Source organism: Mirounga leonina, unplaced genomic scaffold (assembly GCF_011800145.1).
Source record: "Mirounga leonina isolate KUSES-001 unplaced genomic scaffold, KU_Mleo_1.0 Mir_53, whole genome shotgun sequence".
Lineage (NCBI taxonomy): Eukaryota > Metazoa > Chordata > Mammalia > Carnivora > Phocidae > Mirounga > Mirounga leonina.
In genome coordinates, this window is record NW_023270807.1 from 102,779,821 (window position 1) to 102,795,724 (window position 15,904).

General features: G+C 36.0%; 1 pseudogene; it reads right to left on the reverse strand.

Moving 5' to 3' along the window:
- Positions 1-1,333: 1,333 nt before the first annotated feature.
- LOC118001382 lies at positions 1,334-15,624 on the reverse strand (annotated as a pseudogene).
- Between the last annotated feature and the right edge of the window lie 280 nt (positions 15,625-15,904).

Consider the following 15,904-nt stretch of genomic DNA (forward strand, 5'->3'; position numbering starts at 1 on the left):
ATGGAGCTGGATCTAGGAATCTTTATCAATTATCTTTCTTCTACATCTGTATTTCATTCCTTATTTTCCAGTTAGCTGGCTGATTATATAGTAGGCATTATTGTTACATAGTATTATATTATATAAATTACATTTATATTATATAACTTTTTATGGATGGAGATGAGAGGTGTTCTAATCCAATTTCCTTTTTCATTTTACTAATGATAATTAGCTAAGAACACATTGACATTCCCTGACTCAGAGCTTAAATGTTGTTTTAAAAGATTATCTCAAATGTAAAAATGGCTGGTTAATAAGGAGACTAAACAAACAAAAACTATGAGCTGATAATTAAATTGCTACTTTGAATTTCTCACAGCTTATAACAGCATTACTTCTAGTTTTTAAATAACAAATTATTATATTTCTGAAGAGCTGTGTTTTCTAACAAAAGCTAGAATAAGTTTAGTTTTCCATTAATTCCTAGAAAAATTGCTTGTTGTTGCCAAATTCCTTACAGAAACATTAAAAAACAAACAGATGCTTCTGTATTTTTGTTGTTTAAGGACCAAGTTAATGATATGGCTATCCTTGGAAATTTGGAAATATGCAATCAGATACCTACCCCCTTCCTAGATCTTAATTGTAAATAGCCTGATGGAAATACATCTCTTCCTAGATCTTAATTGTAAATTAACTTGATGTAAATACATTCATATGTTATTTGAAATTATGTATCTTATGAGGCAATAAACATTATGAAAGGAAAATAAAAGGAATAATAACCCATATATCTTAAAGTAATATGTTTATACTAGTCAATAACTTATAAAACATATATTCTTATTATTTTATACCATACTAATTTAATTTCAAATCAGTCATATAAATTTATTTATTCGACAATTGTTTTTGAATTCCCATCACATATTGGGCACCTGCTGATGATGCTAGGTGCTGCCATTACATAAATAAAAGTGCCCAAGAAACTAACTGGGAAGGAATATAGCAGTATGCTGACCATAGGAAATCTTCTGATATTTTGGGATTTTGGAAAACTTCCTCCTAATCCAGTGTAAGAATATTTTCCTGGGTTTTCTTCTATGTATTTCTGCTTTATTGAATGATATTCTTCTTGAAATGGGCCAGCTCTAGACCTCTAGAGCATGTCTGAGGTACAAAAGGAATATAAGGGAAGTTTCCATTCCTCACATTTTTTTTTCTCCTCAAACATTTGCTTACCTCCAGCTACTGTTTATTTTACCATATTAGTGACTTATAAAGGTTGTTTTCTCTAGATAAAGCTGGATATAGTAATCATACTAATAGCTTTTCTTCTATAATATGGCTCTTTTTGTTGTTATCCAGGGTTTATTGAAGATATTACAGCACAGCAGAAAGATTCAAACGGCTCCATGTAGTGATTTGAAATTCACCCCAACTGTGGCCTGAATGACCTGCAGGTTGGACAGACTGCCAAAGTCCAAGACCTTCAACATCTTCTTAGTGTCACGATCTACTTCAAAGATCCGATCCAGGACTGAGACCTCAGGAACACAATTGTCTCTCCCTTCTCTCTCCTCCTCCTGCAGTTTGATGGGGGTCCCTCTCAACTGGGCCTCTGTGAATCTGCTTGGTCAGATGTGTCACAGCCTGCTCCCTCGTTGTGGACCTTCTTGCTGGGAATAATGGCGATCGCTGTGCACTCGTGCTCGGGGGTGTGGAAATCGCTGTCCCGGTGCGCGTAGTATTTCTCAGTTATGACTTGTGCCACCCTCTTCACGGTTTTGGCGCCGACACAGTGCACGTTGGCGGCTCCCTGGTAAAAGAGCAGTATGGCTGTTTTTTAATCTCCTCTCCAGAGTCAGTGTGTTACTCATTTTATTCATTTACTAGAGGCTCCATGAGTACTTTCTTGTGCCAATTCTGGAAAGCTATCCAAGACCAGATGCGTCCTTAACCGATCTTTTGGTTAAAGTCTCCATTAAAATTTAAAAGATTCTTTAAAGTTAGTCCTTGTAATGTCACCTGTTAACTACTCCTTTGGACACAAAGCAATGATAAAGTAAAAGCTGGTTAAAAAGGGGAGGTGGAATCAAAATCAAAGGGTAAGGTAAATAATCATACTTTAAAACACACAAGACCACTTTTTAAATTTTTTTATTATTTATTTATTTTTTTAAGATTGGATTTATTTATTTGACAGAGAGAGAGACAGCGAGAGAAGGAACACAAGCAGGGGGAGTGGGAGAGGGAGAAGCAGGCTTCCCGCTGAGCAGGGAGCCCAAGGCAGATGCTTAACCAACTGAGCCACCCAGGCGTCCCTGTGATCACTTTTTTTTTTTTTTTAAGATTTTATTTATTTGACAGTGAGAGACACAGCGAGAGAGGGAACACAAGCAGGGGGAGCGGGAGAGGGAGAAGCAGGCCTCCCACGGAGCAGGGAGCCCGATGCGGGGCTCGATCCCAGGACTCTGGGATCATGACCTGAGCCGAAGGCAGACACCTAACGACTGAGCCACCCAGGCGTCCCTGTGATCAGTTTTTAACCACATATATCGTGGTTAAAAAAACCACGATATATTGAAATAGTAATTTCCTAGGTAGACTTCTATGTTTTGTTTTTATTGCTAAGTCAGTTTAAAATTCTAATAGAATGCCTCTTGACTGATAAGAGAGATGAATATGCAAACCTAATACTTAACTCCCCAGGAGTAAGAAGATGATCGGAAGCAATGGTGACTGCAAAAATCAGAGTCAGTTAATGTCCCTAAAGAGAATAATCAAAAGTTCTGTGAAATTTTGTTTTTGTGAAGCAAACTGCTTAAAATGTCCTCTGACAGTATTTACAATATTGAACTGATCAGCTAAAAAATGATTCTTTAGATTAAATACAGAGAATTCTTTACTATAAGTGGCAGAGGAGAACAGTAGCTAAAAGCACAGATTTTTGAGCAAAATTCCAAGATTTGGGGTCTGAGCTTTTACAATTTCTGACTGTGTGACTTGAATTGTTCTGTACCACAGTTTGCCCATTAATAAAATCCAGAGTAATAATGCATACTTCATGGAGTTCTTGTGAAGACTAAGAGCTGATTTATAGGAATCACTTACAGCAATGCTCAGCAACTAGTAATCACTATAGGTCAACAAGTTAAGCTATTAATATAAATTGGATGAATCAAAATACCCAATAGACTTACTGAATTTTATTCATCCTCAAATTTTTGCAGCAGTATGGACTTTAGTAGCAATAAATGTTCCTATAATTGAGATGATTTTAACAACATAAAAAACAAACAAAAGCATAAAAGTAAGTCTTGATTATCTTAAAATTCAAAAAGCTTGGAATTTTATTCTTGCCAGTGTATGGCTTTCAGTTAGTAAAATGTACCAAAAAAGTGTTGATCCTTGTAAAAGGTATGTTCTAAAGATGAAATTAAATTATGAATAAAAAATGTTGGAAAGTGATTTCATTATTATAAAAAATGCAAACATTATTGTTAAGACTATATAAGTATTATCTTGGTAGAAATTTATAGAAATTCCTCCCTCAAATAATAAGAAACACTCCGTTTAAGAGATTACTTCCAATGCTATTTAAAAATCATGTCAAGTTGAAGATGGTGAATTGAATCTACCCTTACTCTATTCCCCAATAAATTGAAATGACAATGAAATATTTATAAAGAAATGGATTCATAGCAGTCTGAGAATGAGACAAAGGTCATTAACACCTAGATATTTTGAAAAATTTCTGAAAGATAGAGAGAAGATTTGATCATAATGACAATCTAAAGCTGAGACAGCAACATGGAACAAACACAGAGAATGGCTAAATCACTTGAAAGGTCTTTTCACTCAGCTCAGCTATGGAAAGACTCCAAACTCTGGATAAGAAGGCACTCAGGGTTGGAGGGGGAAAGGGTTATATATTAATGATAATTAATCAAAGGGTTAACAACACAAATACTGCCAGTCTCTACCCTCCCTACCTCAAGCACGCAGCCAAGTCATTTTTGCCCACATTAACCTGGACAGAATAATCGCAGAAGCAAGTTTCTCAAATTATAGTCTGTTAACCCCTCGTATCAGAGTTCTTGAAAATTCAGTATCAGACTTACTAAAAATTCAGATAACCTATTCCATTCCAGATCTGTCCCTTCTGGGGCAGGACATTAGAATATGTATTTTGAGCAAGTTTCTCAAGTGATTTTTCTGCTTCCCACTATATTTTGAGAATCATCACACTAAAGAAAATGAACCATTCGACTTGTGGTGGCAAGGTATCCTTTAAAATGTGTTGAACTATAGTCACTTTCTTATTCTGATGGAGATGGAGCCAAAGGAGCCAGAGTTACCATCCTATTTGAAAAAAAATCCCCAAATATTTGACAAGTTTTTCAGAAAATGGGCATCACGCAGGATAGGATCACTGAGAGAGGAAACGCAGAGGAGGCGAACACTGATTGTTTACTGCCTACAGAGCAGGAAGGCAAACCAAGTGGAGCCCAGTGAGAGAGTGAGAATTTCTAGATCTGTCCAAGGTTTCCCTCAGTTTTTTGCTGAGTATGGATTAGCATGTGTGCGTGAGGAAATTACCTGAGACCAGAGAAAGAAACACCTGAAAGGCGCAAAAGGGTCGATTCTTGGTCTCGTGGAGGGCCAGAACGAGTTTGTTTTCCTACCTGATAGGGAAAACATACTCCGTGGGTTTCTGAGTGGAAGGTTCCTGCCAAAGTAGTGGGGAAAAATTAGCCCCAGACTAAAGGCTTCTCTGGTCCCATCTAAAAATGTTATAAATAAGACTTGAAAGGATCAGACAAATTCCAAGCCATTTGACTGAATTTTAGAACAAAGCTAAAAAATATTTATAGTCATATAAAAATTTATATCACTCAGGAGTTAAAATTCAGTGTGTGGCGCCCATGCATGCAAAGACACAGGAAAGGTCCCAGGACAATTCGATGGAGGGAAAGGAAATTTTTTTCAGCAAATGGTGCTGAAACAATTTTTTATTTTCTTTTATTATGTTATGTTAATCACCACACATTACATCATTAGTTTTTGATGTAGTGTTGCATGATTCATTGTTTGTGTATAACACCCAGTGCCCCATTCAATATGTGCCCTCTTTAATATCCATCACCAGGCTAACCCATTACCCCACCCCTCCTCCCTTCTAGAACCCATTTTATAGCCATGTGTTAAAATGTTAACCTTAACCCTTACTTCAAGGTTTGTATAAAAATTAACCCCAAATGGATTGCTGTCTTAAAAATAATGGCTAAAAACTATAAAACTTATAGACAAAACCAGAAGGATATAGGGATTTGGGTTTGGCAAAGATTTCTTAAACATGATGCAAATTGTTTTAAAAGGTAATATATTGGACTTCATCAAAATTAAATACTTTTATTTACTAATATTTACTAAATATTAGAAAGAGTGTGAGAGCTTGTACAAGCAGAATGGGGAGGGGTAGGGGAGAGGGAGAGAGAGAATCTTAAACAGGCTCCATGTTCAGTGCAGAGCCCAATGCGGGGCTCGATCTCACAACTCTGAGATCATGACCTGAGCCAAAATCAAGAGTCAGATGCTTAACCGACTGAGCTGCCCAAGCACCCCAGTATATGATTCTGTTTATATAAAATTATAGAAAACAGAAACTAATCCATGGCATCAGAAATTCTATCAATGACTGCCTGGGGCCAGGGTAGGGGCAGGAGATGCAATTGCAAAGGGGCATGTGAAACTATTGAGGTTGATTGATAATCTTAATTATCTTGATTGTTGTGGTCATTTCCATGAGCTAGTCATATGTCGAAACTCATCAAATTTCCACTTGTGTATATGTAGTTTATTGTATTTCCCCCTAGGTTCCCTCCTGAGGGCCAAGGTACCTTTCCCTGAGAAACTAAGGAATATTGGTTGCTGAAAGGTCGCTGCTGTATTTTTCTTAGGCAACTGCTCCCAGGAGCAGAGAAACGCACTACCCAAAGCTTTAACCCATGGGAGAGGATGGCAGAAGGATAATAACTGGTTGATACAGAAGTAGAATGTCTCCGTCATCTTGCCTCAACTAGGATCAACTAAAGGCTCATTTACAACCAGACTGAGGGTCGGCTCTTTTGTGGGTCCAATCCTTCCTTCTTCACTTTTTATAGTCTCTCTCTTGAGACCACTCCCCAATACTCCATGCAGCTCCATACCTCAGGGTCTATCACCATGGAGCCCAAGCCAGTATATTTGGCCTCAGGATTGGTGTAGGAAACAGATATTAAATAAAATTTTAGCGCTAGGTCTTTTATCAGCTGTCTGGCAATTACTGGTGGAAAATAGATTATGGTAGCTCTAGCTTGTTGTCAAAATATTCACCAGTGGTAAAATAGGATGTATAATTAGTGGAGACAAATCACTACCTGATGCTCAGTATCTCTGGTGCTTGAGAAGTGTGATGGAAAGGGTTAATTATAAGGACTACGAATTGGGAGGCAGTTGCTGAGTACATTTGATTCATGGATTTATTGAACAATGATGATGATTCACTCCTTATCCAAGGCAAAATATAAAAGCCATAGTCTTTTTGCAGTACATAGGAAAAACCTCCTGCACCAGGAGTGTGTGTGTACCTCAATTTGAGACAACTCTGAAGGGCCATCCTAGCTCAGTAGCTCCTGGTAGGATGGGCTGAAGTCTCATCTGCCACTGCACTGTCAGTCAGCTCCTGTGTCTGCTCAGTGTGGCCATGCTCACTTTCTTCCAGCTGTATCTCCAAAGAGCATTCTCCAGTGAGCTATCTGCATGTGACTTCCTGTACTCTTTTTCCAGGGAGCCCAGTTCAAGGCCTGCCCTTGCACTTTATAGCTAAGCTGTCCGTTTTGCATGTACACAAAGTTCACCTTCTGTGTCCTTCAGTGCAACCTTCCAATTCAGGAAGGTGGGCTACTGGAGAAACAGGAAACAGGCTTATATAAGGAAGCAAAACTGTCCCAAGTCACCTCTATATAGCAACCAGGGGCTTCATTCATAAACATGATTGATACTGAAAGATCTCTAGACTTTTAAAGGGGAACAACAGCACAAAAAGAAAGACCAAGATGAATCAACAGGATAATTATTCCTTGACGAAAGGGAGCTAATTGGGCAAGAGAAAAGGAGGCTAAATATTCTAATTGGTATTCTTGATCTAACAGTGATCTGTGTTTTAATCAGTCTTTCCTTGAATACCTCTGAGATTGAGCAACTTTTAATATTCTTAAAGTCCATTTGTGCGTTTTCTTCTGTGACTCCCTTGACTCCCTTGTATATATTGTTTGGCAATGTGTTGGCTGCACTACACATATCTAATTACTGCAGAGAAAGAAGATTTTGCTTGTTTTTATTGTTCTTTTCTTTTCTTATTACCTTTAGAGCTCTTACCTTTCTTTCTCTTTCTGCTTTGTCTTGAACCAATGTTCTTTCTCTAAGGACAATGTTCTTTTTCTAAGGATGTGTTCTTTATGTTATCATAATATAGGAGTAATTTTTAATGGGAAGTTTTGAAGGGAAGAGTGCCTTTTTTATTGGAGTCTCAACTAAAAGCCTATTCCCATTGGACAGAAACAATAATTCAACCTCCCTACGTAATTCTATTAAATGACTTCCCTTGGCTGTTCTATTTGAGGTCCCTTGTATATAACCAAATCATAATTAATATCCATGCATATGCTACATATGCCATAAAATGTTCTTCACTAGATACATCTGAGTCCATCAGTGGTATTTAAAAGAAAGAGAAGGAGGGAGAAACAGAAACAGAAAGAGGCAGAGTGTGTAAGTGTGTAGGCATAAGATTGTCAGGCAATTTAGAAGTAGTCGTTTGGGTACAAAGAATGTGCAAAATAATGATGACTATTAAATATGTCAGATCCAGTCCCAAACTAAGTATTAAGAGAAAAATTCAGTATCTCTAGAAAGGATGGATGGTCCCTTACAATTCACTTAATCTTTATTCTTCATTGAATATCATTGAGGAGGCCATTCATGTAATGAGATGATTAAGGGATCAGTCTTTGTAGCAACTTGGCATGTATTTGAATCCCACCTGTGTTTTTTGTTTGCTTGTTTTAGGCAGATCACTTAACTTCTCAGAACCTCAGCTTCTTTGCCTTGGAAAGGGGGATAGCAGTAATACCTGCTTTCTGGGGTAGCTGCTTGGATTAAATTTGTGAGAACAATGCCTAGAACACAATAACACTCTGTGAGGGTAAGACATTGTTATTATTTTTAAGATTGCTACTAGGTAAATATACTAATGTTCAGATATCAGTTTTTAAAGCCATTTAGAATGTTTAATTTTGGTGTAAATTAAAGGGGGCATTAAAATTAATAACTTAAGTTTCATAGAAATCTTGTTTGGTTTTATTTATTCTGTGGCTTACATGAATTAATATAAGTCTAACACACCTGCTGAAAATTAGCTTTAAATCTTTATACTTGTAAACTGCATCATCCCAATTATTTTAGATAGATAAGCACATTTAAGTAATATGTTTTCTAATAAGATTTGCTCATGTAGACGTTATATTAAACTGTGAAGGGATTAATCGTCTAGAGTTTACTATAGAATAGCACAACAGAGACTACTGTGGTCTATGTTTAATAATTCTTTATTTAAGCAAGTTCTAAATATGACTCAAAGCTTCTGTTAGGTTAGATTTAAAACCAGGTCTAGAATTCAAGACCTATTTTTAAAGATGCTATTTTACCTAGTGAATTTTATTTGTCCAAATTGTATATTTTACTTGTTAGAATTGTTGAAAGTGCTACTTTGAATAGGCTATATGTTATATATTATATATTTATTGTTGTATTTGGTTTGTAAATCTCCTATGGTGTCATATATAAAATAATGTAGTTGAAACAAATGATTTTTCTTTTAATTTCATATGGAAATATCTATTTTTGGGGACAGGTCTTTGATTTGGGGTTGACATCCTTTTTGCAGCATGTAATGTCAATTGAAGCTCTGATTTCCTTTTGTTTGCGGTTTGTAGGAAATTTTTGCTTAGGGTTTCTGGTCTTCTTATACAGTGTTGGTTTCTTTGTTGCTTTTCAGCTTCCTAAAATATGGTTTCTGTTTTTTTATTTCACTTTATTTTCTTTAGTAAATCGTATAATTTCAACACACTATAAAATGACTATTTGGGACATTCATCCCCATACCCTTTTTATGAGGTTTAGTTGAAGCAAAATTCAGGGGTGGTAAACCAACTGTTCCAGACAGCTGCATTTGCAAAAAGATTGAAAATAATTAGAGGGAAAAAAAAAACAGCCTTTGGAATAAATCTGCCCTTATTCTTCTCTTGTTTCTATCTTCTCTCTACTCTTCAAGAAGTCCTTCCCATCTGGAATTACCCTTGGAAACAAAACTTCCTGAACTTTTACTCATTGAGTTATTTCCCATATACCCCTTGGCCACACTTTCTTTCCACACTCATTATTCTCTCTTGAATCTTAGATCCAACTCATCATTAGCTGGTTATTAAAGGAGAGAAAATATGTTTGTTGACCTTCAGTGGAATGAAGAGACAAAGGATGAAAGAAATCTCTGAACACAAGCCATGAACTTCTTGGTTATAGGTATTTACACTGGGGAGAAAGTTTTGAGAAAAAAGATGATATTATTAATACAGGCTTAATTACATTGATAAAGCCCTGGATAACAGTGTAAACTGAGGAATCTTTGCTCTGACAACAGATTGAGCCTAAGGGCTAATAGAATGCAAGAAGTGTTGCAAAAGAGGACAAATTGTTTTTCTGGACAATTTTATATTATGCAGTTTTTCTATGAGGGTATAGTGCCTCTATTTGCCATTAGTTCCACCTACTTCATCATTTTTCCTCCTGTCCTCTCATTCACAAGAAATTCTAGTCTTTGACACAGAATGTCACAAAATTGCCCACGTGACATATTCTAGTGTTTAGTGTGTTGAGAGGTCAATGCAAAAGGATCAGTATAGTTCTTCATTTATCATATCTAGTTAGCATGTCAGCTAAGGTGGCCTGGCTTTTTGGTAGATTGGCCAATGAATCCTTTCTCTTCCTCTTCCTGTGACTTTTTTTTTATGTGTGGCCAACCAGAGGCTGCTAATAATGTTCCAAGAATTATATGTGGGTTTTAGAGAGAAGCAAAAACCGCACATAAGCCGCTGGTTCAAAGTGCACACCAAAACTGTAATTTCAGACATTATTGAGCTAATTTCATACTTGTGATTTCTATTTAAGTTACTTGAATATAAATCTCTCAGGAAACCTATTAGGATGATTGTTAATAAGCAAGCCCCAAATTGGAAGTTTCTATGTTTATGGCTTTCTTAAGTAATACTAAAAAAAAAAAAGCAATTTTTTATTTCTAAGACTTTATGCAAGTTGTTAAATATGAAAGCATTCCTTTTAATTGTGTAAAAAGCTTTGGTTTGTATAAGCCAAATATTGTTGTTTTTTCTTTTAAGCTTCCATAATGTTTAAATATATTCTTGGTTGGAGATTGTGTTATTCTTCGAGTCCAGAAATGTTCATTAGCATTTTGCAGGGAATAAAAGTAACTCTGCCATATGCATGTATTTAGTTTCAAGTGGAAAGGGAAAGAACATTTTCGGTAGATTAAAATTATTCTCTATGTCTCAGAAAATCTATGGGAGTAATTATGAGAAGATAGCATAATTATGCAAACCACTAAATGGATTTTCAAAATAGCAGGACACTTATCATTTATTTATTTTAAATATTATGACACATTAATAAAATGAAAATACACAAAGGGAATGTTTATTAACAATAGCAAGGCAGTTGGGTACAGAGGCAAAAAGTAGTGGTCAAAAATGCAAGTGATGTTTTGGTTTTCAGTCTGCTCAGTCTTATTTTAATTTTTTCTGGACTCTAGGATGTAAAGTATGACATTTATTGGTCCTTCCTAACATTGTTCCAGAATGGTTCTTTCAAGAACTTTCACTGTGAAAGGAAGAAAAGGGGAAAATAGAGTGATAGTGACCTAGTAAAGGATGTGTTGATTGTTGGTTTAAGGTTAAGTATCTAAAATTAGCCCATTAGAGATTCAGAAAGAGAGTTGTCTAGGGATAGGAAAAAGGTTAATTGGGTTATATTAAGGCCCAAATGAGATTGGGCACTATGTATATTTTCTAAAAGATTATAAAATACTCTACCTTCCTTTTGTTGGGGAAAAACATTTTTCTTTACCCTTCAAGATTCTTTTGGCTGGTCTAATAATTAAATTGACATGAAAGAGATTAACAAGAGAAAATCAAATTTAATTATGTACAAATGGAGGTTCCATAAGATTCTGAGGCCTCCAGGCCGTCAGACAGTTGAGGTTACTATGCCATCCAGAGCTAAAGAGAAAGGGTCAAGGGTTTGGGACTTCAAAGGGGAGGAAGACAATTCACAGGAAGGCGAAAAAGAGTAAATGTGTGGTAAACAATGTTTGCAGAGCCACTCAGAAACAATGAGACATAGAAATTTTAACAAACAGACTTTGCTAGGTTCCTCCCTGTTTACCACACCTAATTCATATTATAATAGTAGTTATCTATATGATAGTTCTCTTCCTGGAGCAGGTTCTCTATCTAAGTTCTTTCAGGTAGCTTGGGGCAAGGTCAAGGGTTCTTCCTGAGCCTTCTGTTTTTTAAAAATAATTGGCCTCAAATACTCCAAAGCCAAAGAGACATTTTGGATTGGCAAATTTTGCTCCCCTATACCTTCATTTTATACACTGGAATAATTGAGATAATCCGGGCCATTAAAGAATAATAATATCATCTCATCATCATTATTTAATCATCATGGTTTACTTTATTGTTGACTATATACCATTCATAGCTCTTTGCACTTTGCAAGTATTAAAAATTTAATCCTTACAAATAAGCCTATGAGATAGTTGTGACACAGCTCAATATTATTATTAATTTATTTTTCGTATAATTTATTTTTAATTTTTATATAAGTCCTCCACAATGTATATTAATATATGAATTGAGCTTTATAATTTTTTAAAAATATACTTAGTAGACTTTAGATCACTTTTACTGATTTCAGTTTTTAAGAATTTCACATTTTCATTATTTTTTTTATTATTTTTTAAGATTTGTATTTATTTATTTGGCAGAGAGAGAGAAAGCACAAGCAGGGGGAGCAGTAGGCAGAGAGAGAGGGAGAAGCAGACTTCCCGCTGAGCAAGGAGCCCAATGTGGGGCTCAATCCCAGGACCCTGGGATCATGACCTGAGCTGAAGGCAAACGCTTAACCAACTGAGCCACCCAGATGCTCACATTTTCATTGTTTAGATCATGATTTTTATTAATTTCTGTTTTCTGTGAGGTATTTAACTGACAGGTTTTTATTTATGAGAAAATATGGGAAATTTCTGCATTATTGGTTATGTCTAAGAATGTCCTTGCACATGAATAGTAGCTCAATTTAAAATTTAATTTTTATAATAAATATTGCCCACTTGAAATGTGTTCTAGCATTTGTTACAGTGGATGAGTCATCAGATAACCAATCCAGTTTTTAATTTTTCTTTGTCTATGAATTATTTGTTACTACCTGCATGGTTGTAAACATTTTTCTTAATTCCATAAATTTAGAAACAAAATAAACAGATGTTGACGTGGATATCTTGTCATTAGTGTTGATTAGGGCTCAGTGAGTTCTTCTATGTTGAAGTTGCAAGCATTTTTTCAGGCTTTAATGTTGATATATTCCTCTACATTATGAAGCCCTGCACAAAAATTAATGTTTTATGCTTTTATTGTTCTTCTATTTTTAGTTCCTAGCAGGATACCTGACATATTTGTTAAAATCATTGAATTCTTGAATGAATTGTTCTAGCAGCCTGAGAGAATAATATTTAGAGCTTTCAAATGGTAATGTAGGTTCTAAAGAACCATCAAGAGACTGAAATAAAAAATATATTTTAGAAGTTTATCTCTCCTGTGAAAGGTTAGAGTTATTTTTGTCAGAAATTGTTGTCGATACATTGTAATATTATCAATAGTCAAAACTTCAACAATCAATCAATAGATTTTAACATCATCAGGAAGCCCTTGCAGCATTCATTTAGATGCTGCCAGGATTCTGAAAATCATCTTTCTATTTCAAGTATTCTGGACATCTTGGTTAGAACATTTGGACAAATGGTGTTAGGTCTGCAAAAGTCTAAGCTAGTTTCTTTACTCACACCCATAAGTTTTCATAAATGATAGAGAGATGCTGGAAAGAGATTATTATTTTGCTGGACTCTGACCTAGGGCAAGAGGTTAGTAGTTTCATAAAGGGAATTTGTAATGCTGTCAGATGATAAAACTGACAACTGGGTGCTTTGGTAGGACCTTTGAGTTGCTGTGGCTCATCTGTCTATTTGAGAGTGATGCTCTATCTAGTTATCTTCTGCTGTTGCTGTTGTTATAATTTACCAACATTAAGTAAATATATATCTTTTGCTTATGACTGTTGACATTTTCTATTTTGTTAAACAATCATCTTTGCTCTTGTGCCATCTGCCCAGATTGGAGGAGGAAAGTGAACGGTGGACATAAGTGGGAAAGACAGGGAGAGAGAAAAATAATGTAAAATGAAAACCATTGGTGGGGTTTTGAGGGGTGGTGGCACAAAAAGTTGAGAACATAAATGAATGAATAAATAGCCAAAGAGAAGATAAAGGTGTTTGTTTTGTATGGTAGACACCTAAGAGCAGATACACTTTGAAGAAAGAAAAATCTTCAGCAATTACTAAATAAAATTGGTTCAATAAGACACTGCTCTTATTGTCAAAGTAAAAACCATTCCTGCTGACCCACGTACAATATTTTGGGTCTAAGGAATATATCCTCAGATGAAAGAACTATTAATTTATCTTACTTTCCCCATGACACTCATCATATGGGAGAAGGAATCACACAGTGGATCTGTTCTGGGAGGCTCATTCAATCATCAGGTATTTTCTAACCTCTGCCTTACAAGTAAAATGATGGCATTGCAAGAAAAGTTACACATGCCAGAGATGTGGCATGCAGGGATTGAGTCTGGTAACATTGCTTAGTTTCATTTCCTTTTAAGCAAGTCTATTTTATGTATGTATGCAGTGTGAAATTACTCTCATGGTTGACATGAGGAAGGGAGGTATTCACACTCAGACAATATTGCTGTTTTTAAAATTTGAATAAAAGAATTACAAAAATCAACTCATCTTCTATAATCAGAGGATTTACAAACTTTTAAAAAATATTTTAAAATCTTTAAAGATTTTAAAGCAATTTCCTCTGAGAGAAAACCAGACACAGAGAGAGAGTGCATGCACAAGTAGGCAGAGTGGCAGGCAGAAGCAGGCTTCCAGCTGAGCAGAGAGCCTGACATGGAACTCGATCTCAGGACCCTGGGATCATGACCTGAGCCCAAGGCAGTGCTTAACTGACTGAGCCACCCAGGCGCCCCTACAGCCTTTTAAAAATAGTATTTAATCTGGTCTTGAATAATCTTAGAATAATCACATATTTACATGTGTTAGGTCATTGATAACAGATACCACTTTTATCAAAAATGGGGGAAAATGAAATGCACTTTGATTTTTAGGAAATAGCACATGAGAGTATCATGGCAAAACGTGCTACAAGATAGACCTGGAAACCACTGTTCAATTCTCTGGTCCTATGGTTTGACTTTTTCAGATTCCACATATAAACTTTGCTATAAGGGATAGCAAGGAAGGAGTGACCACAAAAAGGGGATTTGAGGTAAAGGGAGAGACTTCCTTCAATGATAAACATACTGTGTTAGTGAAATCGTGGGAATTCTACAGTAAACATGGAAAATTGGCAATGTGGGGATATGGAATATAACTACAGGAGTAATAAGAGTAGGTGATAGAAGATAGGGAGCTACTGTGCAGCAGAAGACCTGGCTTTATAAAGGAGCATAGACAGTTCACTCATTGCAGTAATAGGGAAGACCAAGAAAGTGGGCACAATCCTCAGTCCTGACCAGAAATCCTTCTATATCTTATTTACCAAGTTGCATATGTTAAGTCAACTTCTTTTTTTATTTATTTTTTTATTTATTTTTATTTTTTATTTATTTATTTTTTTAAAGATTTTATTTATTTATTTGAGAGAGAATGAGATAGAGAGAGAGCACATGAGAGGGGGGAGGGTCAGAGGGAGGAAGCAGACTCCCTGCTGAGCAGAGAGCCCGATGCGGGACTCGATCCAGGGACTCCAGGATCATGACCTGAGCCGAAGGCAGTCGCTTAACCAACTGAGCCACCCAGGCACCCTCAACTTCTTTTTTTAAATGATCCATCCACCTGTCCTCCATACTCCATTTGACCCAGTACATAAATCCATTCTTTATTAAAAAATAAAAACTGGAATCCATCAAATGTGAACTCTCCTTAACTTTTAATCTCTGACCAAACTTAGCGGCAATAACACTAATCCTTCTGTCCCACTAAGAGAGTCTCCAGTGAAAGTTGTTTTCCTCCTGAGATCCGTTTCTGCCTATATTATGGATTCTATCCCCTTTCATCAGCACACACCTTGCTCCATCTATGATTCCACTTCTTACCTGTATCTTCATCTTCCCCATCTTTTCTAACGTTAAGTGCTATCTCTACCCTTCATCTTTCTCGGCCTGCCAGGTGCAGTAGGGGAGAATGTCTTCAGAGTTAAAAGCAGACATTCTGGACATTCTGACTTTCACCCTTTGTTTTGCCTGCTATTTACACTCGGTCATTAGTTACATTTTTTCCTCAAAATCATCATCTGCACTTATCAATAACTATCCAATTCCATTGCTTTATAGTCACAATTTAACCCATAGTTGTCATTTGCCAGATATGTTGTAGTTGTTAATGTGGCATCTTGAA